Raw genomic sequence first — 25672 nt, forward strand, 5'->3', positions numbered from 1 at the left:
ATGAACGAGGTAAGGACTCTACCTATCAAATGGAGATTTACTCTTTGGCTTTCTTAGAACAATGAAAAGGGAATAATTCTCTGTGAGGGTTTCAATGTTATATAATACTATGACATATTTCTCCTAATTGCTGTCAGCATGCCTAGATTTTCTCCCTTCAATTAGGAGTGTGCATCTTACACTTTGGGAAACACTGATACAGAGAACAATGGTGAGCTTTGGAATCACATAGTTCTGGGGTCAAATTTGAGACTTTATGTTTATAAATTTGGCTCCAGACAGGTTGTATACCCTCTGTGAGCTTCACTTTTTGCTTCTTAAGTAAGTTCTATACTAGTGGAATATTTAGAGGCTTTGACATAATATACTTATAAAATAGCGGACATAATATATTTATAAAATATATTTATAATACATGTATAAAATATTTATAAGACTCAATGAATAGTAGCTTATAGGATCTTTAATATCATGATCATCTTCTTCATAATCATCATTATCTTCATTATCATTCTTTCAAGGTGTGGATCAAACATCCCCTTTGCAAAAATGCTAATTCTTTCCTTGAAATTTCACAATACTCTGAACATGCCTTCATTTTGATGGAATAATTTGCTTACATTCATCTTACCAGTTGTTCGGTGCATTCTTCAAAACCAGAGCCTCTTCTCAGGAAAGCAGATACTGAATAAAAGTCTACTGTGTTCAAGGCTTTGTGAGCCATATCATAATTTGGGGGAAAATGCAAATTTAGTTATCAAGAGATTGAGTACTTAGGCTGGTTTTGGTCACATCATTAGAACTGCTACTCAGGAAATAGCCTCATTCCTGCTGAAGAGAGCAACTGGTATATTTTCCTACTTTGTAAATTAAGAGACACTTGAAGTCAGAGAATTTTCCACTATGTCCCTAGCAAGTCCTTGTCTCCCACAGCTGTTCCTTCCTACTCCTCTTAATAAAATTCAAATTGCCCAAACAATGGCTGCTAATTCTCAAGTACAATTCCCTCCCTCTTCTGAGAACTGTCCTGATCCAACAATTCCCGAAACCAGCTGAACTTCAGCTAACCTCTCCTGCTGTAGTCCTGTAAAAACTTCTGCCCTCCTTCCCTGAGGAGTTAGAATGCTCCTCAGAACCTTCTCTTGCCTGGCATTTTTGAATAAAGGCTTTTGCCAATGGGCTCTAGTTGATTTTCTTTATCACAGAAGGCAGTAAAATATAATGAGAATAATATTTAGGGGCCTTAATAAACTAATATTTAAAAAATGTATTACCAAATATTTCACTGACACAAAAGAATACATGAAGGAAGCCATTTAGTTTTCATTCTCTGTAATGAATCTAGTTTTTATTCTCTATAAATCTTACTGCCCTCCGGTCTTTATATATTTAATCAAAGACATTTCAAGCTTCTGTTGGTCAGATACTACATAGAACAAAAGAGTCAGTGCTCAAGTTTGAGTTTCAAATTAGCCTAGAAAAACTTATTAAGGACAAGTATTGGAAAACAGATTTTGTTAATTCTCCCTTGTCTCCTTCCCCCGCCCCTGAAATTCTTAAAGCTTTTGCTAATAGCAAAACTTAGAGGTCTGAATATAAAGTTTCATTGGAAACTATATTGTAGAGAGGACAAAGGATTCAACATAGAGAAGGCTTGGAGGGTATTAGACCAGGTTCAGGCAGTTGCCTGGAAAGAGACCCAGTGTTCAACTCTCTACCTAACTACCAATCAGCACTCAGGTCAGGGAGAAGGACAAACTTAAAGAAGAAGATGCATGTGAACCACTTCCCTTCTGGAGCTTGGTGGGGAGACTACATATACCACTGAGAGCAGCTACAGGGGCACAAAATGGTGGCTTGATGTGATTCTACATACATATGGAAGACCTGAGTCATGATTGCAGGAGATCCATAAGTCCCCATGTGCTCTCTGAGGCCACAGAGAACTGCCTAGGGCAGTTCTGGAAGAATCTTGGTGACAGCATGAGGAAGTTCCAGAGTGTGGGAAGCTTAACATGTAGCAATTGTAATGCCTGCGCTCAATATGAAGCCAAAAGACCAGGAAGTACCCCCTACACCTTGTTAAGGATAGTGTGTCAAGTTATCAGGAGAGGGGATGACTGAGTGAGGTCAGCTAGTAATCAGATGACAGCACATGAGCCAGAGACCCCTCCCCAGTGCCAGCACATGGTATAAGCACTTCTTTGTGCCTAGATGGCACCTAGGAATGACAAAAAGAAGAAAGAGATGAAAACGAAGTCTAAGAAATTACCAAGAAGAAAAGGTAGAGTAACTCTTATCTATAAAGTTGATTTTTCTTGTTGTTTGATTTTGTTACCCCCAACCAAGGTTCAAAAGAGACCAGTTTATTTTATGAAATAAAAAAAAAATTAAAGTATTTGACTGGTAGAGTATGAATTCAAGTACTCTTGTTAAGATAAAATAGTAGTGGACAAGAAGGATTTTGGAGTCAGACTTTATGCTTTAAATCCTGGCTCATCACTTTTTATCAGGAATGAAAAATTTCTCCTTAGTTCCTTAGTTTCTACCCAAAGGTACAGTTCTGTTTCTTATATGAAATTTATGTGCTATATAAGAAATATAAACCTTTATTCCTGACAGCCTTCCTTTGCATATCTTTGAGCTTGCCATTCTTTAGACTATTTTCTAGAACTTTCAGTCCATCATCAGATCATATGATTCACAGCTCTTTACTACAGATGGCTCTTCCTAAAAGTGCAAGTTACCTATTTTCCCTTCACACTAATTCCACACTGTTGTACATCGCTGCTTCACAAGGCTGCACTTTTATACTGAGCCATAGTAGGAATGGTTCTTTTCATTCCCTTTAAATCTTCATCTTTGCTTAGATTCCTTACAGATTTACTAGAAAATTAAGTCAGCCTGTCAGGAAAAGGCCTTCTGGAAGCTATGACCAACTATACAGACATTTGCAATTTTCCTTGTCTTATCTCCATTAAGTTGGTAGATTTAAACAAAGAGATGAGCTTAATTAGTAGGTCAGCTATTGAGCCCAAGTTCCCTGGTGACTACTTCTTTACAAAGAAAGAATAGCAAAATGAGAGAATAAGGTAGGGTGTCTGCTTGTTCCACACTGCAGAGCATGACCCAGTTTCCAGAGAGCTTACCTGTAATGCCTATACTTCCCTTTGACCTTTTTGAGTGAATATCTGATCTCTTCAACAAGTGCTTCCAAATGATAGGAAGGTCAAAAGACCTCTAGGAAGGTCTCCTGTGAATGGCCCATAATGTGTTTGGGCTTCAAAACACAGATTGTGTCCTTTCCTAGAGAAAGTATCCTGTATGAATTTGAGCTTTGATTTCTCCTGCTTTGGACCTCAGATTCCATTTTTCTTCTGGAATTCATGGTTGGGCTTTGGTCATTTATTTCCTTGAGTTTTCCAGAAAAAAAATTAGTCCAATTTTAGATAAACCTTTCTTATATCAGGTAAATCTTGATAGAACCAGAAATGAAAGATCTTGTTTACAATCTGTGGGCGATAAGTACCATTTCATATTCCACAGTCCAGGGCCTTTGCTTGTGTATCTCCAGGAATAACAACTACCAATTTTCTACAGATGGGCCATGCCAACTAGAGATTACCTTGAATGTCCTATAATCTTTATAACTTCATTGAATTCTTTCTTAAACAAATTCTCTGTTTCTGATTATTTTGCCTCAGATGTACCTGGAGCATATTTTCAAGCGGAATCTCATTTTGTTATTTCCTGTCCATATTTCTAACTTCCCCAGACCCCTTGGATAATTTATCTATTGCACTAATATTTGTAGTTAAAGAAGTATAGACCTGCTCCTTCTCAGTTTTGGGGCTCAGGAAATATTTCCAATCATTTTTCAATCATTTGTGGTCCAGAGAGAGCCAAAACATGCCTTTTCTAGGGAAATTTAATCCATGTGTTTATGATTAATTTATATATAAGTCATTAAATTGGTGTTTCTAAGACATTTCATTTGGCAAGTTACTTCTCTCTCACCCTTCAAATCCTCCTCCCAACTCTTATTTGAGTTGGTATAGAACTGCACCCAGGTGCTTTTCAGTAGTGGCAAAACACTTGGAAAAGTAGTCCTGAATAACTGAGATGACATTTTGTCCACATTACAGTTGATACACAACTGCCTGCACAGTGGATGTCTTACAGAAGAGAGGGTGATTAAGAATTTATGATCAGTGTTCCTTTAGGCAGCAGCTGTAACTGTTCTTAGAGTGGAATATGGCTTCTCAGGCCCGATTTACCTAGAGTTCAAATTCAGTTTAATTCCAGCCAATTTAATAATCTTTCATTCTGTACCTATTTTGTACTAGGTACAATTAGTCATAATATTTCCTGCCTTCAATTTTCTCATTGTCTAAAAGGAAAGACTGCCTTGTATAGTTGTGATAGCTAACCTTGTATGGCAAGAAGCAAAAGTGACACATAATCAAAGTGCTATGAGAGAACCAGGCTTAGAGATTTCTACTGAGGATGTTAGAGAAGGTGGCAATTGGGAGGGCTTTGGAGTCTGGGTTACAATATAGACAAAAGGGATGTAACAAGGGTGGAATGACATGATCATATCTCTAATTCTGATACTGTGGGAGAAAGATTGGAAATGGGAGACACAACAGGCAGGGGACTTTCAGGAGGCTGCTGTGAAGATCCAGACAAGAGCTAGAGCTCTGAATGATGACAGACTAGAGTAATGACAGTGGGTGTCTTGGGTTTGAGATATATCATTGAGATGGGTTCTACTCTCTTCAGAGATGAGCAAGATATGAAGATTATATAGGCTGTGACTATCTCTGCATAAATTCGTACACTCTCTATATATTCATTCTCTCAACAGTAAATTGAATATAATATCTCCAGCAGACTTAAGGATTTAAAAACATTGTATAAAATTACCTTTTTCCTTCCAATGCTTTCCTTTCATAGTAACTTAGAAGAAAAGGATGATATGAAGTTCATGAAGTAGGATTTTTAGAACAATTCAATACTCATGCTACTTGGGTCTTTGAACCTTTGGTGTATTTACTCAAAGGTATTTCATATGTATCTCTATAAATATCCAGTTATTGGTTCATTTCATAATTTGTGTGTGTGTGTGTGGCACTGGGGGTTGAACCATGGTCTCATGCATGCTAGGCTAGGTAAGCACTTTCTCACTGAACTGTATACCCAGTCCCCAAATTTTTTGACTGATCAAAATTCTATACATTTATTATGTACAACATGCACACATTGTGGAATGTCTAAATCAAGAGAATTAACACATACATTATCTTACATACATTTTTTTGTGGTGAGAATACTTAAAATCAGCTCTTGACAATTTTAAAGAATATGTTTATATTAATTACAGTCACCATGTTACACAATAGATCTCTCTTGAAATGATTCCTTCCAGCTAACTGTAATTGTGTATCCTTCAACTAAACTCTCACCACTACCATCAGCAGTAGCCCCTGGAAACAACCATTATACTCTCTGATTCTATTTAGATTCCACATATACATGGCATTATGTGGCTTTTATCTTTCTGTTCCTGGCTTATTTCACTTAACATAACATCCTCTAAGTTCATCCATGTTGTCACAAATGGCAGGATTTCCTCTTTTGAGGCTCAATTGTATTCCATTGTGACACATACAACATTTTATTTATCCATTCATTTACCAAGGGACACTGAGGTTGGTTCCATATCTTTGCTATTCCGAATAATGCTACAATGAACATGGGACTACAGATAGCTCCTTGACATGTTGATTCCATTTCCCTTGGATATATATCTAATACTGCAGTATGCAGGATCATTTGGTAGTCTGATTTTTATCTTTTGAGGAAACTCCAAACTGTTTTTCATCATGGCTGTGCTAATTTAAATTCTCATTAAGAGTGTAGAAGAGTTCCCTTTTCTTCCTATCCTTGCCAATGTTTGTTATCTTTTATCTTTTTTATGATACCCATTCTAATATGTTTAAGGTAATATCTCATTTGATTTTAATTTTCATTTCTCTGATGATTAGTGATTTGACCATTTTTTTTCATGCACCTGTTCATCATTTGTACACCTTCTTTTGAGAAATGTCTATTCAGATACTTTGCTCATTTTAAAATTGGGTTATTTGTTTCTTTTTATTGAATTGAATTCCTTATATATTTTGGATATTAACCCCTCATCAGATGTAGAGTTCACAAATATTTTCTCTAATTCTGTAGTTTGTCTTTGAATCTGTTGATTGTTTTCTTGACTGTGCAAAAGTTGTTTAGCTTGATATAGTCGCACTTATCTACTTTTGCTTTTGTTGCCTGTGCTTATGAGCCATATCCAAAAATTCATCACCAAGACCAATGTCATGGAGCTTTTCCTCTACATTTTCATCTAGAAATTTTATATTTTTTTGCTATTATGTTTAAATTTTTAATCCATTTTGAATTTGTTTTTGTATGTAGTGTGAGATAGGAATCTATTTTAATTTTTTTGCACCTGGAAATCCAGTTTTTCAATATCACTTATGGAAAAGACTATCCTTTTCTATGTGCATTCTTGGCAATTTTGTTGAAAATCATTTGACTATAAATGCATGGATTTATTTTTGGGCTCTTTCTTTTTGTTCCATTGATCTATGTATTTGTTTTTATGCGGTAGAATGCTGTTTGATTACTACAGTTTTGCAACTTTTTTTTAAACAGCTTTGTTCTCTTTGCTCAAGATTGTTTTGACTACTTAGGGTCTTTTATGGTTTTATTTCTTTTCTATTTCTTTGAAAATTATCATTGAAATTTTGATAGAAATTGCACTGGATCTGTACATCACTTTGGGTAGTATAGATATTTAAAAAATATTTATTCTTCCAATCCATGAACATGGAACATCTTTCTAATTATTTATGTTTCCTTCAATTTTTTGCATCAATGATTATTTTTAGTGTGTGGATCTTTTACCTCCTTGGTTAGATTTATTTCTAAGTATTTTATTTGTTTTGATGATATTGTAAATGACAACACTTTCTGGATTTCTTTTTCAGGTAGCTCACTGTTAGGGTTTAGAAATGCTACTGACTTTGTACATTTTATATCCTATAAATTTACTTAACTCATTTATTAGTTCTGATAAGTTTTTTGGTGTGTCCTTCAAACAGGGACAATTTAACTTATTCTTTTCTAATGTGGATGCCTTTTATTTCTTTATCTTGCCTAAACTTCTGGCTAGGACTTTCAGTTCTGTGTTGAATAGAAGTGGTAAGAGTAGGTAGGCCTTAGAGGCCTGACCTTAGAGGATAAGCTTTCAACTTTTCACTTCTAAGAATGGTGTTAGCTTTGGGTCTGCTATGCACAGTTTTTATTGTATTTGTGTGTGTGTATGGGTGCTGGGGATTAAATCCAGGGCACATGCTAGGCAAGTACTCTATCAATGAGCTACATTCCCAGCTCCTTTAGCATATTGAAATAGATTACTTTTTATTTTTTTTACATGAAGGATGTCGATATCTGTCAAAATTGTTTTCTGAATCTACTGAGATGATCATATGATTTTGGTCATTCTGTTAATGTGACAAGTCACTTTTATAGATTTTATGTTGAACTATTCTTGCATTCATGTATAAATCCCACTTGATCAAAAGAAATGATACCTTTAATGTGCTGTTGAATTTGGTTTGATAGTATTTTGTTGAGAATTTTTACATCTATGTTCACTAGGATATTTATCTGTAATTTCTTCTTCCTCCTCCTCTACCTCTTCCTCATCCACCTCCTCCTCTTCCTCAACCTCCTCCTCCTCTTCTTCTGAATTTCCTCCTCCTCCTCCTTGTTTTCTTCTTTGACTTTATATTAGAACATGTCAATATAGCCACAGGGTTCCCAAAGCTGAAATAGATGGTGGCAGTAAATATGAACTTATTACTTGATATAGGGCTTTGGATGGATTGGAAACATTGCAAGGTCATTTGGTTGAGTTGGGAACAGCTGCCACACTATTCAAAACTGAAAATACTTGCTAAAACTATCCTGAAAAAGAATATCTTCATTCTTAGACTCACATTTTTCAATTAAGAAATTTACTACAAAGTTACAGTAATCAAGAGTATGATGCTTTCATAAAAACAGATATATAGATCAAGGGAATAGAATTGAGAGTCCAGAAATAAACACTTGTATTTATGGTCAAATAATTTTCAACAAGAGTACCAAGACAATTCAATGGAAAAAGAATAGTCTTTTTGACAAATGGTACTGGGACAACTGTATCCATGTATAAAGAAGGAAGTTTGTAAAATTTTATTGAAAATGGGCTGAAGACTTAAATATAAGTGCTAAAACTATAAAAGTCTTAGGAGAAAACATGGGGGTAAATCTTTGGGGTTTGGATTAGATACCAAAAACACAAGGGATAAAATAAGAACTAGATAAATTGAATTTCATCAAAATTAAAACATTTTCCATCAAGAAAATGAGAAAACACACACAGATTATTTAACTTCTAGTTCAGTCCCTTATATTTGAATCTTGGAGGTCACCATTACTTCCTAACAAGTATAAAGCTAACAGACCAAAAAGCAACAATTCTTGGATCCATAAGAAAGGTGAGAACACAGAGCAAATTACTGCCTTCAGGATTGGAGAGACAGACAGGTAGATACAGGAGTTATAGTTTACCAGAGTAGATAGCCTGAACTACAATTGATGAAGTGCTAGAGGCTCAGTGTGGCCAAGTCTGAGAGTTAAACACTCCAGGGGGATTCAATTATAAGGGGGTTCCCACATCTTTGTGAGTTTTATCTCCAGAGTTCTACCAGGTTCTCATGGTCAATATTGAAGAAAAATCCCTCCCTGCTTCTGAAAAGGGGAGAGGAAATGGATCATTTTAAAATATACCAGCACACTCTCTTCTTAACAAGGCTGGCTCTCAGAAGAAACTGAGGGCAGAACCTTATGGAGTACTGCCACAGCCTAACTGACCTGATAGAAAGGAAATACCCAACTCCAGCTAATTCAAGTCATCCTGTAACAGTTAAGTGGGAGGAATACTACTGAGTAGCAGTTAAGAAGTTTACAGTTCAGAGGCAGAGGCAGACTGAAAATCTGAGACCTAATCATAAGGCTAAAGCTTTCCCTCCAATATTCCACCATGTTACTAAAGTCCTATTTACAACTGTTCCTTTTACTCAGTACTTCATTCCACAGTTATAAAGAAAAATTAGAAGGCATGACAAAATGCAAAAATGACATTTGAAGAAAGAGAAGAAATATCAGACATAACAAGGATGCTGGAATTATCAGACTAGGAGTTTAAAACAACTAATTAATCTGCTAAGGGCTCAAATGGCTAAATCAGGCAGCATTAAAAAATGAGTAATATGAACAGAGAGATAAGTCTTCAGAAAGAACAAAAAAGAAGTCTAAAGATCAGAAACACTGTAACCAAATGAAGAAATAAAGAATACCTTTGGTACACTGATGAGTAGCTGGATGTGGCTGAGGAATCTCTAGGTTGAGGATATATCAATAGAAACCTTTAAAACTGAAAATCAAAGAGAAGAAAGACTGGAAAATAAAACAGAATATCCAAAGATTATGGGACAACTAAAAAAGGGGGTAACATACATATAATGGAAATATTAGAAGGTGAATAAAGAGAGAAAAGAACAGGAGAAATAACTTAACAATAATGCTTAAGAATTTCTCCAAATTAATGTTAGAAACCAAGGTGCAGTTTCAGGAAGTTAAGAGAACACTAAAGAGGTTAAATGAACCTACCTTCCCCACAAAAAAGACTTTTCCTAGGCATATAATTTTCAAATTACTGGAAATCAAATATAAAAAATACTCTGAAAGAACCCATCTTATCTATAGGGATAAGTATTATATCTGAACTCTTCAGAAACCAAGAAGGGAGTGTAGCAAAATATTTAAATGGGGGTGGAGGAAAGAAAAAGAGAGAGAGAGAGAGAGAGAGAGAGAGAGAGAGAGAGAGAGAGAGATATCTTTGAAAGAAGTACTTTTTAGACAAACAAAAACTGAGGGAACTCTTGCCAGTAGATTTGCCCTATAAGAAATGTTAAAAGAAGTTCTTTAGTGATAAGGAAAACAATATAGGCCAGAGACTTGGATTTACATAAAGAATGGAAGAGCATTAATAAAGGAATAAATAAAGGTAAAATTAAAACATTATTTTTCTTATTCTTGATTGTCTATAGATAACACTGCATTCAAAGTAATAATAGCAATAATGTATTTGATTATATATGTGTAAGCATATATCATATATGCTTATATGCACTTAAAAGTAAGTGAAATGAATAATAGGAATGATACAAGGAAGAAGAGAGAGGAATGAAAATTATTTTATTATAAGGCACTCAGACTTCAATGAAGAAGTTTAATGTTACTTGACAGTAGAGTTATATTAGTTGTAAATATATATTGTAAACCCTAGGATAATGATAAAAAATATATATATTTCATATTTTAAGAAAGGAGAGAAAATGGAATCACACAAAATGCTCAAAACCACAAGTGGCAGAAAAAGAGTGAAAAAATGAGGAACAAAGAACAAGTACAACAAATAGAAAACAGAAGGAAATACAGTAGATATTAATCCAACTACATCAACAATGATTTTGAATGTCAATGGTCAAAATGCACCAATTGAAGATAAGATTGTCAGAGTTGATCAAAAAACAAGACCTAAGTATAGCTATCTATCAGAAACTCATTTTAAACACAAGACACATATAGATTAAAAATAAGGATAAGGAGAAAAATATACCAGGCTAACACTAACCAAAATAAATCAGGACATAAAGAAAAATGAAATCATGGCATTTTCCAGTAAATGGATAGAAATGGAGAACATTGTGCTAAGTGAAACAAGCTAAACACAGAAACTCAAAGGTTGAATGTTTTCTTTCATATGTGGAAACTAGAGTACAATAAAAGAAAGGGAGAGAGAAGGATAGGATAACAAAAAGGGAAGAGCAGTGGTGTAGAAGGAGATCAGTATGCAGAGTAGAGGGATGGGTTGGGCAGGGGGCAATGGAGAGTGAATTATTAGAAAATAATGTTATGTGCATATACAAATACACAACAAGCAACCTCACCTTTATATATAAGTAAAAAGAACCAATTGAATATAAATAAATAGGTGAGTGAAAGGAAGTCTAGAAGGGTAGAGGAAGGAGATTGGGGAGGGGAGGGAGGATAGGAAGGAAAAGGGGTGATCAAGAACCAAAATAAAATTCCATACATGTATGAATTTGTCAGGAAGATCCCAACTACTATGTATAACTCTAATGCTTGAAGTTTTAAAAAAGCAATCATGAGGAGTTATATTAATTTCAGACAGCACATGGAGAGTTATAAGGCATAAAGAAAAGCATTACATAATGATAACAGGTCGATTCTGCAAGAAGAAAACAATCCTCCATGGTACACACTTAACAACAGAGTGTCAATTTATGTGAGGCAAAACTGATAGAACTGCAGGGAGAAATAGGTAAGTTCACTATTATAGTGTGAGACTTGTAAACTTCCTTCTGTTAGAAATGGACAGATCTAGCAGGCAGAAAATTGGTAAGGACATAGTATGAAATTGATACCACCATCAATCAACTGAATATAATTGACATCTATAGACTAATTCATCCAACAACAGAAGACTACACATTCTTTTTAAATTCACATGAAACACTTATCAACATAAACCAAATTCTGAGCCATAAAACACACCTTTACAAATTTAAAAACAGAAATAATACAATCAATGTTTGCTCTCAGGCTATAGAGGAATTAAACTAGAAACCAATAGCAGAAAGATAACCAGAAAATCCTAAAATATGTAGAGGTTAAACAACACACTTCAAGATAATGCATGACTTAAGAAATCTTGGGTAATTAAAAATATTTTGAGGGCTGGGGAGATAGCTCAGCTGGTAGAGTGCTTGCCTTACAAGCACAAAGCCCTGAGTTCGATCCCCAGTACCACCAAAAAAAAAAAAAAAAAAAAAAAAAAAAAAAAAAAAAAAAAAAAAAAAAAAATTTGAACTAAACAAAAATTAAAACACAATTTATCACAAATTATGGGATACAGTGAAAGCAGTGCTTAGAGAAAAATATGTAGCACTGAATGCATAGATTAGAAAAAGGAAGATCTAAAAATCAGTAGTCTAAGGTTCCATCTTAGGAAACTAGACAAAGAAGATCAAATTAAATCCAAAGTAAGTAGAAGAAAAGAAATAATGGTAATCAAAGCAGAAATACATGAAATTTCTTTAAAAAATCGATGGAATTAAGAACAGAAAATCAAAAGGGAAAAAAAATTAATGAAACAAAAAGCTGGTTCTCCTCTTTTTCTAACTGGAACTGTGGAGGGTACCGAAGAGAAGAAATAGAAGGTTCCTGCTGTGCCAGAAACCCTGAGGAAAAAGCGAAGGAGTTATGCACAGCTGAAGGTAAAGCACTTGAGGAAGAAGTTTGCCCAAAAGATGCTTCAAAAGGCAAAGAGGAAGCTTATCTATGAAAAAGTCAAGCATTGCTACAAGGAATTTAGGCAGATGTACAGAACAGAACCCAAATTGGCATTTGTCATCAGGATCAGAGGTATCAATGGTGTGAGCCTAAAGGTTCGTAAGGTGTTACAACTTCTTCACCTTCACCAGATAGTCAATGTCACCTTCGTTAAGCTCAACGAGGCTTCAATTAACATGCTGAGGATTGTGGAACCATTTATTGCATGGGGGTACCCAAACATGAAGTCAGTGAATGAACTAATCTACAAGTGTGGATATGGCAAAATCAATAAGAAACAAATTGCCTTGACAGATAATGCTTTGATTGCACGATCTCTTGGTAAATATGGCATCATCTGCATGGAGGGTTTGATTCATGAGATCTACACTGTTGGAAAACACTTCAAAGAAGCAAATAACTTTCTGTGGCCCTTCAAATTTATCTTCTTCAAGAGGTGGAATGAAGAAAAAGACACCCATTTTGTAGAAGGCCACAGGGAAGATGCTGGCAACAGGGAAGACCAGATCAACAAGCTTATTACAAGGTATTTTTGTACCCTGGCCAGTTTAAAAAAAAAAAAAAAAGTTGGTTCTTTGAAAAGATTAATAAAAATCAATAGACTATAGCCAGGTTAACTAAGAAAACAAAAGAATTAGGACACGAATTATTAGTACCAGAAATGAGAGAAGGAACAACACTAGAGATCTGGTGGACATTGAAAATATAATTAAGGAATATTATGAACATCTCAATGACTACCAGTTTATAACCTAGGTCAAATGGACCGATTCGTTGAAAGATACAATCTGCTCAAACCTACATAGGAATAGGCAATATGAATAAGTCTAAATTTTTAAAGAAATTAAATCAATAATTAATAACTTTCCCAAACAGAAAGCACCAAGCCCAGATGGGTTCATTGATAAATCGTATCACACATTTAAGGAAGAAACTGTACCAATTCCTTATAATCTTTGTCGGAGGATAGAGGCAGAGGGATTAACTCATTCTATGAATACTTTACCCTTATACCAAAACCAGACACAGACATTACAAGAAAATGAAACTACAGAATGGTATCTCTCATGAAGAGAGATACAAAAGTCCTCAACTAAATTAAATGCAGCAATATATGAAAATAATCATTAACACAACCAAGTGGAGTTTATTGTAGGTATGCAAATCTGGTTCATTAGAAAATCATTTGATCTAATTTATCACATCAACACATAAAAAATATCTCAATAGATGCAAAAAAAGAAAGGCATTTGGCAACACTCAATATCCATGCATAATTTTAAAAAAGAACTTTCAGTGAACTAGGAATAGAGGGGGAGTTTCTCAACTTGATAGAGAATGTCTACAAAACCATCATATTTAATAGTGAAACACTAGAAGCTTCTCATTAAGATTAGGAAGAAGGCAAGGACATCCCTTCTCGCCACTACTTTTCAACTTCGACCACAGTCCTAGCTAGGGCACTAGAACAAGAAAAGGAAATAAAAAGTACGCAGACTGGAAAGGAAGAAATAAAACTGTGTGTGTGTGTGTGTGTATGTGTGTGTGTGTGTGTGTGTGCAGATGACAATGATTATCTGCATGAAAAAGTCAAATGAATCAACAAAAAACTCCTGGCACTAATAAGCAATTGTAGCAGTGTTTTAGAATAAATGGTTAATATGCAAAAGTCAATTGCTTGCTTATATACCAGTAGTGAACTAGTGGAATTTAAAATTAAAATGAAATGCTGCTGCTTACACTAGCACCCCAAAAATGAAATACTTGTCTAACAAAATATGTACAAGAACTAACAAATCTAACAAAATATGTACAAGAACTATATGAGGAAAACTATAAAACTGATGAAGACAAAAAACTCTATAAACAAATGGAGAGATATCAGTTGTTCCAAGTTTGATTCAATATTCAATGCAATGATTCAATATATTCAATGCAATCCTCATCAACATCCCAGCAATTTTTTTCTGTGGATATCAACAAATATCCACAGAAAATATCTGATTTTTAAAGTTTATACGGAGAGGCCAAAGACCAAGATTACCCTACACAATATTGAAGTTGGAGAACTGACATTACCCATCTTTAAGACTTACTATAAGCTATACTAAGCAAGGCAATATGATATTAGTGAAAGAATAGACAAATAAATCAATGGGACAGAACAGAGAAATAGATATAATCAACTGATTTTTGAGTTGAAGAAATGTTAAAGTGAAACATTCTTCATAATAGCCAAAAACTAGGATAGTTCTACTATCTACCAACTGATAAACAGATAAATAGGATGTGGCATAACTCTACGATGGAATATTATTCAGCAATAAAAGGGAATGAAGTATTGCTACTTGGATGAACCTGGAAAACATTAAGCTGAGTAAAAGAAGCCAGATACACAGGGCCACAAATTGTATGCTTCTATTTACATGAAATGTAGAGACAGAAAGTCAATTAGTAGTTTTCAGGAGTTAGGGAAAAGGAAGAATGGGAATAACTGCTGATAGGCATGGTGTTTCCTTTTCTGATGATATTTTAAAACATTGTGGTGACGGTTACACATCTCTATGAATACACTAAAATGATCCACTTTTAAAGGGTGAATTTTTCAGTACATGAATTGTATCTCAGTAAAGCTATTTATTAAAAGAGGAAACTAAGGTCAACGCAGAGCCTTCTGCTGTGGAACTGTGCTTTCCCTTAGTACCAACAGCGGTCTCTTTCCCTTGGCCCTCACTAGCTGTTTCGGGGAAAGATGACTAGGTGTGAAGCTGAAGTTTCCTATCTCTAGGAGGACCAAAAGCCATATGCAGGGAAACTATGGGGAAGAAGGAACTAAAACTTTTATGGCTCTGTTGGATAAAGGTATCCAAGCCACTATCCTATCAGTTTTGTTGGGGAGGAGCGTTCTTGAATCCAACTGATAAAGTTTAGGCAAATTTCCCAGTAGGAAAAATAAATCTAATGTGACTTTGTGGGGAAGGTCTTGAACAAATCCAATGTCCTGTCGTGGCTTTTACTGCTATGTTATAGGCTGTGCTGTGAATGCTCAAAACATCCAGAAAAGATTCTCCTGATTGAGAAAAGTCTCATGTGGAGCAGTAGTGGGACATGTGGTAGATACCACATGCAACTAGGGCATGTAAATCACTCCTCAATCTGCCTACAAAGCCTGTCCCAAGTGGTCCCACAGGAGAAAGGGAAATCACAGCATTGGTTAAGTTCTAAAAGAGAGACAGTAAGGGGTGTAATATCTCAGTCTACAGCCTTATATGTCCACAGGAACTAAAACTGGGGACTTACGGTGGATTGTCCCCAACTGAATGCAGTCATTATTCCTATAGTCCAGCTATTCCAGCATTGTGACTATAACTAAATCCACTCTCAGACTGTTAGCACTTGTATGCTGTCCCCACTCCACTCTTAAAAAGGTTTCCCCTCTTTGCTAAGTTCATTATCAGTTTAGCAACACTTTCGTTTTCTGCACAGCATACAGAATTTTGTAAGTAATTATTTATTAGTTTACTTTTTATTTGTAGTCTTTCCTTCTAGACTATAACCTCCAATGAAGGTAGGGATATTGTCTTTCTCCTTCACTTTATTGACACATAATAAATATTCAATAAATATTTGTCAAATGAATAAATGATAGACAAAACTAAATATTTTGCTAAGATCTCAATAATTGAACCAAAAGTTGAATACAGAAGAGGAAAGGTAATTGCTAATTTAATCATGGTAAATAAAAGTTTCTAACTCAGTGGTTCTCAAGTCTGGCTGCACATTAGAATCACTTGGGGAGCTTTAAAAAATACCAACACCTGGAATCCTCTATGGTCCAACTGAATCAGGATCTCTGGACCTGGTGCCTGGGCACAGTTATTTTTAAAAAGCTCCCTAGGTGACTACAATGTGCAGCCAGGCTTGAGAACCACTGCTTTAATACAAAAAAGATAAAGATTTCAATATTCAGATGAGGGCAATGAATTCTATAGTAGACAGCAGATCTTTTCAAGTTTAGAGTAAGTGAAAGTGGTGTACTCCTGAGATCCATTCAATACTTAAAACCAAATCAGAGATAAAATAAGCAGAGATTGATAATAGCTAAAAGTGACTGAGGTACCTAACGACTGATAGATTTTTTTAAAGCTTATAGATAATGTAGCACATTTAAATAAGAATTTAAAACCAATTTCAATTTGTTTATTCTAGTTCTATTTTAAAAAGACATTTTCTCTTATTTAAACAAACAGCAATAAAAATTTAATGGAGTTAGGAAAAATTATTTTTGTGTACTAGTTTTCTATTGCTATGACAAAATACCTAAGAAAAACAACTTAGAGGAAAGATTTATTTGGGCTTATGGTTTCCGAGGTTTTGTCCCTGGTTGGGTCCATGGCTCTGGGCCTGTGGTGAGGCAGAGCATCATGGTGGAGAGGGTGTGATGGAGCAGAGCTGCTCACCTCATGGAAGCTGGGAAGGACAGAAAAGCCAGGAATGGGCCAGGGACAAGGCACCCACCCCTAACCAGTGGCCTACTTCCTCCAACTAGGTCCTACGTCCTACATTTTCTACTACCTTCCAATAAATAGTCCATTCAATTATGAACCCATTAATGGATTAATTCATTAATGAGATCAGAGCCCTTATGATTCAATCATTTCCCAAAGACTCACCTCTGAAAATTGCTGCATCAGGTACCAAGTCTTCAACACATGAGCCTTGGGGATACATTCCATATTGAAACCGTAATACTTTGGTTTTCATGGTCACTTATCAGAGGCTTATTTGTTGGTTCCTGAAGGAACCAACAACCAACTTATCAGAGGCTTATTTGTTGGTCACTGTGCTCTTAATATTCTTAATATTTTCAAATATAATACATAAGATGAAGTAACCTTAGATTTGTCATACTGTGGCATTCACAATCAAAGTCTTCCAACCTATCAAAGGCATTCATTTTCTTTTTCCTTTCCTGGTTGGCCTGTCCATCCCTCTCTTCTTCCCTCCCTCCCTTCCTCCCTTCCTCCCTTCTTTCCTTCCTTCCTATTTCTTTGTCTATTTTCCTCCTTCCCTCTTTCTTTTTAAAAGTTTTTAAGTATTTTTTTTTATTGGTGCATGTTTTAGTCAGTTTTTCTCACCACCATGACCAAAAGACCTGACAAAGAACAACATAGAGGCAGAAAAGTTTATTTGACTCTCACAGTTTCAGAGGTTGCAGTCCATAGACAGCTGACTCCTTTATTTTGTGCCCAAGGTGACACAGACCATCATGACAGAAGGAAAACAGCTCAGGACAAGGCAACAGGAAGCAGAGAGAGCTTTGCTTACCAGGGACAAAATATAAGTGCCAAAGGCATGTCCCCAGTGACCACCTTCTTCCAGTCACACCCTATTTGCCTACAGCTATCATTCAGTTAATTCATCCAAGAGGATTAAGCCGTTGAGTAGGTTAGACCTCTCATAACCTGATCATTTTGCCTCTGAACCTTCTTTTATTGTCTCACACATGAGTTTTTTGGGGATACCACATATCTAAACCATAACAGTGCATTATAATTATACATGATGTTAGGGTTCATTATGTCATGTTTATATTGCACATCATTTTCACAGTACCTTCCCTTTCTCTTCCCTCTTCCTTCCCCATGATCCACTTGTTCTACTCCACTGATCTCCCTTCTATCATCATCACTATTATTTTAATTAGTGCACCTTCATTATATACAGTGGGATTCATGGACATAGCATAATTTGGTAGATTTTGCTCCCCAGTACTTCCTGCATGACCTCCCCTCCTCTATTTTCATGAAGTCCCCATTTTTTTTATTCCTATTTTTTTTCTGTCTTTATAGCTTCTGCATATGAGAGAAAACATTCAATCTTAGACTTCCTGTGTTTGGTTTATTTCATTTAATATGATGTTCTCTAGTTCCGTCCATTTACCAACAAATGATATAATTTCATTCTTCTTTATGGCTGAGTAAAACTACTAAACAAATAACCCAATCAATAAATGGGCAAATGAAGTAAGTGGCATTTGTCAAAAGAAGAAACGCAAATGATCAAAACTATGTAAAAACATGTTCAATATCCTTAGCAATCAGGTGCAAATGCAAATCAAAACTACACTGAAATTTAATCTCACTCCAGTTAGAACAGCAATTATCAAGAACACAAATAACAACAAAAACTGGCAAGGATGTGAGGAAAAAGGTACACTTACATTGTTGATGGGAATGCAAATCAGCACAACTATTTTGGAAAGCAGTATGGAGATTCCTCAAAAAACTAGGAATGGAACCATCATATGAACCAGCTACCCCACTCCTTGGTATATATTCAAAAGAACTAAAATCAGCATATTGTAATGATAAATGCATACCTATACTAATAGCACCTCCTCTCTTTCTTGTCTGATTATTTTTAGTGGTTTTGGTGAAGCAGGTGAGGTGCTGCTCTTTTCATTCTAGATCTGACCCTGTTCCTCCTCATCTGCAGGTTGCTTCAAGGATGGTGAACTATGCTCCTAAGCTCAGGCACAGTGAGTTTGTAATTGCTTCTTCTCCCTAATTTATTTAGGTTGCTGCACAATTTGCTGTAGCTGTGATCTCTCAGTGTTGCAGTCTGGAAACAATATAAATGGTTGATGGCACAGTGAAATGTTCAATTGTTGCTTCTCAGTGATTCACATAATGTGCTATCATTAGCACTTTGATGTGACATATCATGGTTTCCAGGGCTTACTGGGCCATTTATAAATACCAAATGAAGGTGTTAGAGTTAGTATTGCAGCTTGGTTACTGCCTTAATTGCCTTTGCTGGAAAAGGTTGGCAGCACTTCTCTGGAGGGAAATAAAATGTAATTTTTGGTATGCCGTTAACTAGTTGCAGTCAATTCCTCTCAAGTTCAGGAATCACAGCTTTCCCTTTTTGTTCTTCTAATTTTCTAGCAATTTAACTTTCACCAAAAACCTTACTGTTCATGTTTTAGTTATTACTTGAATTGATTTCCAGATATCTGTACAAATACTTAAATGCATATTTATCTCACCACAGTTATGTTCAAGTTATTAATGATAATTATTATTATAACATAATTTTACATTGTACAAAGTGATTTCATAAATGACAATAGAAGTTAACATTTATTGAATATTTACTCTGTGGTAAAAGATACATATGCATTGGTTCATTTAATTCTTTCTGAGAACCCTCTGAGAGAGACCTTATTATTATCTCCAGTATATGAGGGGAAATTGATGTTTTTGAGGTACAGTAGTAGAACCATGGCCATGTAGTTAGTAAGTAGTAAATGGTAGAGCTGGTTTTGAAATGCTGGTCAGTCTGAGTTCAAGCCAGTACTTTCAAGCAGCACATTCAAATACTCCCCACTCTCCAACAACTCTTCCCCCTTTTGTAGAGGAGAAAACAAAGACTCCTATAACTAGAAAATTATCAAGCTGAATTATGAGCCTGCAACTTCTGATTTCAGATCCAGAGTTCCTTCCACTTCCCAAGGCATCCATAATTGGGGTGAGCTGTTAAACAGCAGGTGTGGATTGCTGACATATTGTGCATACTGCTCAGATTGATAAATAAGCAAAGGATGAGAACTGGTAGTAAAAATATTAGAGGTACTTCTATGTAAAAGCATTAGAGGCAAAAGAGCTGCCTGCCTGGTCAGAAGGTGCTCTGATGAGAAGCCAGGGGTTAGAGGCACAGAGGAGAAAAGAAGCAAGTCATGTCCACTGGGCATTCAGCCCAGGTGCTTTGGCCACTGACATGGAGCCAGCCTGAGTCTCAGTGATTGATCCTGCAGCCAAAGATGCCCTTCTCTCAGCAGCCACAGGTTCCCACAAAGGAAGGCTGCACATGGAGAAGTCTTTGTCAGGGCCCCTAATGAGAGGATTGGGTTTCACATCACAGCTGCCCTTAAACAGGTACACTCTGCTTCTTTCATCTTCCTGATGGCTCCCACGGGAAAGAAAAGAAAGAGAAAAACGGGTACACCAAGAAACAAGTCACAGGTTAGTTTGGCTGGGTTTTGTACTTCCCAGGCCATCCCACCTCCAGGTTTGTAGTTTGGGAATTCTTTAATTTTTGTACACTCTGTGTGGTCACTGGTCAGCAATGTGAAAGGCTTCCCTAAATAATTTTTCATCATCTACCTTGACTCACTAGAAAAGTAATGTCTCCATGTCTATGCACATGTTACTGCCTGTGTTGGGAAAAGACTCCCAGACACAAACTCTTCTTCCTGTGGATAACTGGCCCTAGCACAGGCATCAACTCCTTCAGAAGTCTTCCTGGAAACCCATGCTGTCCTCCACCCATGCTGGCTGCTATGCTCCTTTTTCATCCTTTTAAAATGCATCTTCCATCTTCCTTGCTAACTCACCTGTCTCCCCATCTGTGCTGTAAGATCTTTGAGGACAGGGACTCCAGTGTCTAGCACAGTATCTAGCACATAGGTACTATGAGGCAATAAGTGCTTATGAATGAATGAAACATAAATGATCAATGAATGAGTCTGAGATCATATTCATGTAGCTATTTAAAACACTTAATCCTTTCAAAACACTACCTTGTCTTTTAAAAATAGCCTTTATTCTTTTAGATTTTAAAAGAAATATTGATAACTGTAGTAATTTTACACACAAAAAATAAAAACTGCCTGTAATCCCACTATTCAAAGAAAACAATGTTTAACATTTAGCTATAGACCCTTCCAGTGCTTTTCTATAGGTACCTGTATACACAAAATCAGAAACTTTCTGCCATAACTAATTTTCTCAAAGATAGCACCAATAACTTTTGGATGTAGAGAATACATTGTTAATCTCAATTTAACCAATTGAAAACTAGAACTCAAAGATACACATATAAGGGCTGGGGTTGTGGTTCAGTGGTAGAGTGCTTGTCTAGCATGGGTTTGATTCTCAGCACCACATTTAAATAAAGAAAATAAAGGCCCACCAACAACTAAATATATATATATATATATATATATATTTTTTTTAAAGAGATACACATATAATTAATGGCAGAATTAGGTTTAGAACCCACAAATCTAGTCATAGTCCTAAATTCCTGCTGTTCCCGCTGATGCCTCCTAATTAGCTGGTATCCTCACATCAGCCTAGCATCAGTGGGACCCCATTTATTACTGGTTGTTTCTTCTGAGAAAAAGGACAGATTTAAGCTGAACCTTGTCCACACAGGGACTATGCAGGGCAGCAGGGTTACAGTCTCTAACATTTTGAAAGGAAGCAAGGATGGAGCATTGAGGATCTTGTCCTAGAATCTTGTGAGAAGCAAACCAAGGGAGCCAAACAGGCAACAACAGCAAGAGTTAGAGTTTCTTTCCAATAGCCAAATGATATCTAAATAGTGATGACGTGGATCAGAACATGTTGCTATGGAAACTGCAACAATAGATTCAATCTCACCATAGAATAGTGAGTTGTGCTCCAATCCATGACCAATGACTGTTTTCCAAAGTAATGTACACAGAGAGTGCTGAATTAAACATTTGTTATGCAGCAGGAATAGTAGGCAAAAAAAAAAAAAAAAAGAATACCGACAGCAAATATCCACACCACTATGCCAGTGTGGAAGAGGCAGTACAATGTGATCTATCTAGCTTTTATCTTAATGTAAATAGAGAATTCAATTGTAATCATACAAACACACACTAGTCATTAGCTCTGCAGATGGAAGAACTATATCTTACTTAAGTACATATCCGTATAATGCCCAGCACAGAGCCAGACCGATTTCAGGTGTTGATGTTTTTTGAATTGAATTATATTTGTGTGAAGACTGCTTTTGCTAGCCTGGCGTGGGAGTTAGGAAGATGTTGTCTAGTAACTCACCATTCCTTTCCTTGAAGGCTCTGTAAATCAAGCTTTTAAAAAAAGCAGCAAGCTAAATTCCAAAACCCTCTCTGAGGAGAAATGCCCATGGCTGGTGGGGTCTGGACTATGTCCACCGAATGTGCAGATCTCTTCTGCACAAACATCGCCTGCTCCCCGGGGAGCCCATGACTGGCTGACTGGCTGTGGAGACTCAGGCGTTCCCTTTTTCCCAATGGCAGGGGGGTCAGGGGAAACGGGTGGGAGTTGAGTGATGAAGCATGGCTGAACTAAATGTTCTCCTCTTCCCAGGCGAAACAGTCTCACAACAGGGGGAGGGCTGGTACTTTTCTAGAGGAACAACCCTGAGGAGCAGGGGTTGTAGGTGAAAATTATCTTTTCTGAGCCGAAGTTTCTCTTTTTTCCTTTTAAGACTTTTTCTAAAAAAGTTTTAAGCTCACAACGAAATCGAGCTGAAGGTACAGAGATGTCCCACATACCCACTGTCCCCACAGATGTACATGCTCCTCTATTATCAACATCCCCCACCTGAGTGGTACATTTACTACATTTGATGAACCAGCATGGCCACATCATTAACACTGAAAATCCATAGTTTCCAGTAGGTTTCACCAGTAGTGTGCATTTCACAGGTTAGGATTAATGTATAAAAATATGTATCCATCATTGTAGTATCATTCAGTATAGTCTCACTGCCTTAAAAATCCTCTGTGCTCTGCCCCGCCCCAACTCTTGGCAACCACTCATCATTTTAGTTTCTCTTTTAAAGGATTATCCTCACATCCTCTCTTACCTCAGATTGGTGCTACTGGAATGACCCTGCCAGAGCTGGTCTGGAGTACCACAAACTGGGATCACAGTTGACTAGAGATGGGGAGGGGTAGATGGGAAATGGCTTGAGGAGCCATAAGGCTAAGATGCTCACTTTTTCTGAATTTACCCAAGAGCACTAACAAAAACAAAAACAAGATGGTGTTTGCTAATAAGATCCTTTCCTGAAATGCACTAAGCTGGGTTTAAAATATCAGAAGAGAAATTAACTCATTTTTCTGGGAGACAACCAAAACACAACTCACTAATTCCTTAAGCTCTTAACAAGCTCTTTAAGGTTTAATCACAATACAAAATGCACAAGTTTATATTGGCAGTATATGGTTATTAATTGTACAACTTTCTGAAGTGGCAACCCATAGGATTTCCATTTCTGTCTTCATTACACATTTCAGGGGACTGCTGGCTCTGTCTGTCAGGTTGGTGCCCAGGGCCTAGCCTTCTAAATTCTTTCCAGAGGAGACTTAGGATACACTCCCAGCAGCCAAGTTCTCTACTTATAAGGTGCAGAACTTATTACAACAAAGAAAGATAGAAAGGAAAGTTTGCTGCCTTTTAAAAGTGCTTTTAATATATGGTTTCTCTATTAGAGCTTGCTATTTCCAGAAATACAGCTGCTCAGTTCATTTGAGACTCTGCTAAATTCATGGAACTTGTTTTAGTTTCCTATGGACTTCTATGAGCTCTATTGCCACCATGTATCACTGGAGGTCTTTTGTGCCATGCTTTTAAAGGAAGTCACTGACAATAACTCTTATTTGGGGAGAACAAAGTCATGAGAACTTGCATCTTTAATGTATATACGGCAGTGCAAAGGTACATGGAAGGTTGATAAGGAATCCAGGATTCATTTTCAGGTTTCATTTCTGGAAATGAAACCTATCTAGTCATCCAAAAACCTTTTCTAGACTGTTTCTTCTTTTCAATTTCCTAATAGGCCTGTTTTTATCTTCAGATTCGATTCCAAGGCAAAATTTGCACTAGGCCACTGCAAAGACACCTAAGAGAATACTGCAAGAAATAGTGTGGTTCAGTGAAAAGAAAAGAAAATTTGGAGCTGGAAAATTATGGCTACTGGTTTGGCCTGGTATACTCACTTAATAACCTCTTAGGACATTAGTTTCTCTTCAGAAAAGTAAATTAAAAATTATATTTAACTTACCAGGCTTTCCTCAGAGCAGTTTTAGAAAATTACAATTATCTTTTTCATATGTTTATGTGTTTTCCATTTCTCAGTACAGCATTATATTATAAGCTCCAGGAGTTCAGGGACCTTGTCTTTTTGGTTTACCACAGTGGCCCACTGCCAGGAATAACAATCAGCACACAGTATATGATCAAGAAGAGAGAATGAAATCAGAATGAAGGAAGGAAAGCTTAAAGGAAAGACTAGAAAGGAAGAAGGAAAGATAGATGGGAGGGGGAACAGAATTTTTAGAACATTGTAGATGCACCCTTTAAAAAAGTGATCTGTAAATATTTTAAAAATGTAAATATTTTAAAAATGCATTATTAAAATAACTAACATTTGATTCATAAATTATTGTAGGTTGTAAAAATGTAAGTTGTATCTTGTTACAAGTCCTCCAGTGGCTTTCGATACTACTTACAATTAAAGCCAAACTGTCCTGCATGATCTGACCACGGCCTACCTATTTCATTTCCAATCAGTCTTTCCCTTCCCTGTCAGGGCCCAGTCACTCTGGTGTTCATCTTTCAGTAAACATGCCAAGTTTGTTCTTGCCCTGGTGCCTTGTGTCTGATTCTTCCTCTGCCTGGAAGATTCTTCTGTGAAACCTGCAAAGCTGGGCTTCCTACTGTTATTGGGCCCTTCCTACACATGTACTCTAGAGGAGCCCCCACAGGACTTTTTTATAATTTATTTATTCACTTATCTATTACTAGTGCCCCCGGTCCTGATGTTCAATAGATATTTATTTCAAATAGAACATGTGGTCTTATATGTGTTTAATGCTCACATTTCACAGACACTTTTTAAATTATTTTATTTCCACAAACTTATGAGCTAAAACAAAACAGAATAAATCTCTTTGGTTCCAAACTGAAAATTCCCTCTCCATCCTTTCCTACTCCAACTCCTCATACATACTTTGAGAGAGGTATCCCTGCTTTGTGAAAATAAGGAACTGTGCCAGTTAGTTTTACTATTTGTGATTTAGCTGAAGTCCTGGAGTCATGTACATCCACTGATACAATAATTTCTGAATACTCTAACCTAAAGGGATTCTTCTGAGACATGTAAATGGTGCTGTTGGGTGCCAACTTGTTCCCTGTTCTTGACCTGGAGACCATCCTGGCTCAGGGTTTAGAAGGTGGAGGGAATGGGCTAGAACCAGGGAGGCAAATGGCAGGATCACTTACTGATTCCAGTTTGGGTTTGTTTGCTATGGAGGCTA

At 36.4% G+C, this 25672-nt stretch overlaps 1 protein-coding gene and 1 pseudogene across 3 annotated transcripts in view; one reads left to right on the plus strand and one right to left on the minus strand.

Annotated features, from left to right (window-relative positions):
• On the plus strand, nt 1–24259 carry LOC124984801 (60S ribosomal protein L7-like; annotated as a pseudogene).
• Hpse2 (heparanase 2 (inactive)) overlaps nt 1–25672 on the minus strand; it is a 799708-nt gene that overhangs the window by 109671 nt on the left and 664365 nt on the right. The gene's annotated exons all lie outside the window — the stretch shown is intronic.

Source organism: Sciurus carolinensis, chromosome 5 (assembly GCF_902686445.1).
Source record: "Sciurus carolinensis chromosome 5, mSciCar1.2, whole genome shotgun sequence".
Lineage (NCBI taxonomy): Eukaryota > Metazoa > Chordata > Mammalia > Rodentia > Sciuridae > Sciurus > Sciurus carolinensis.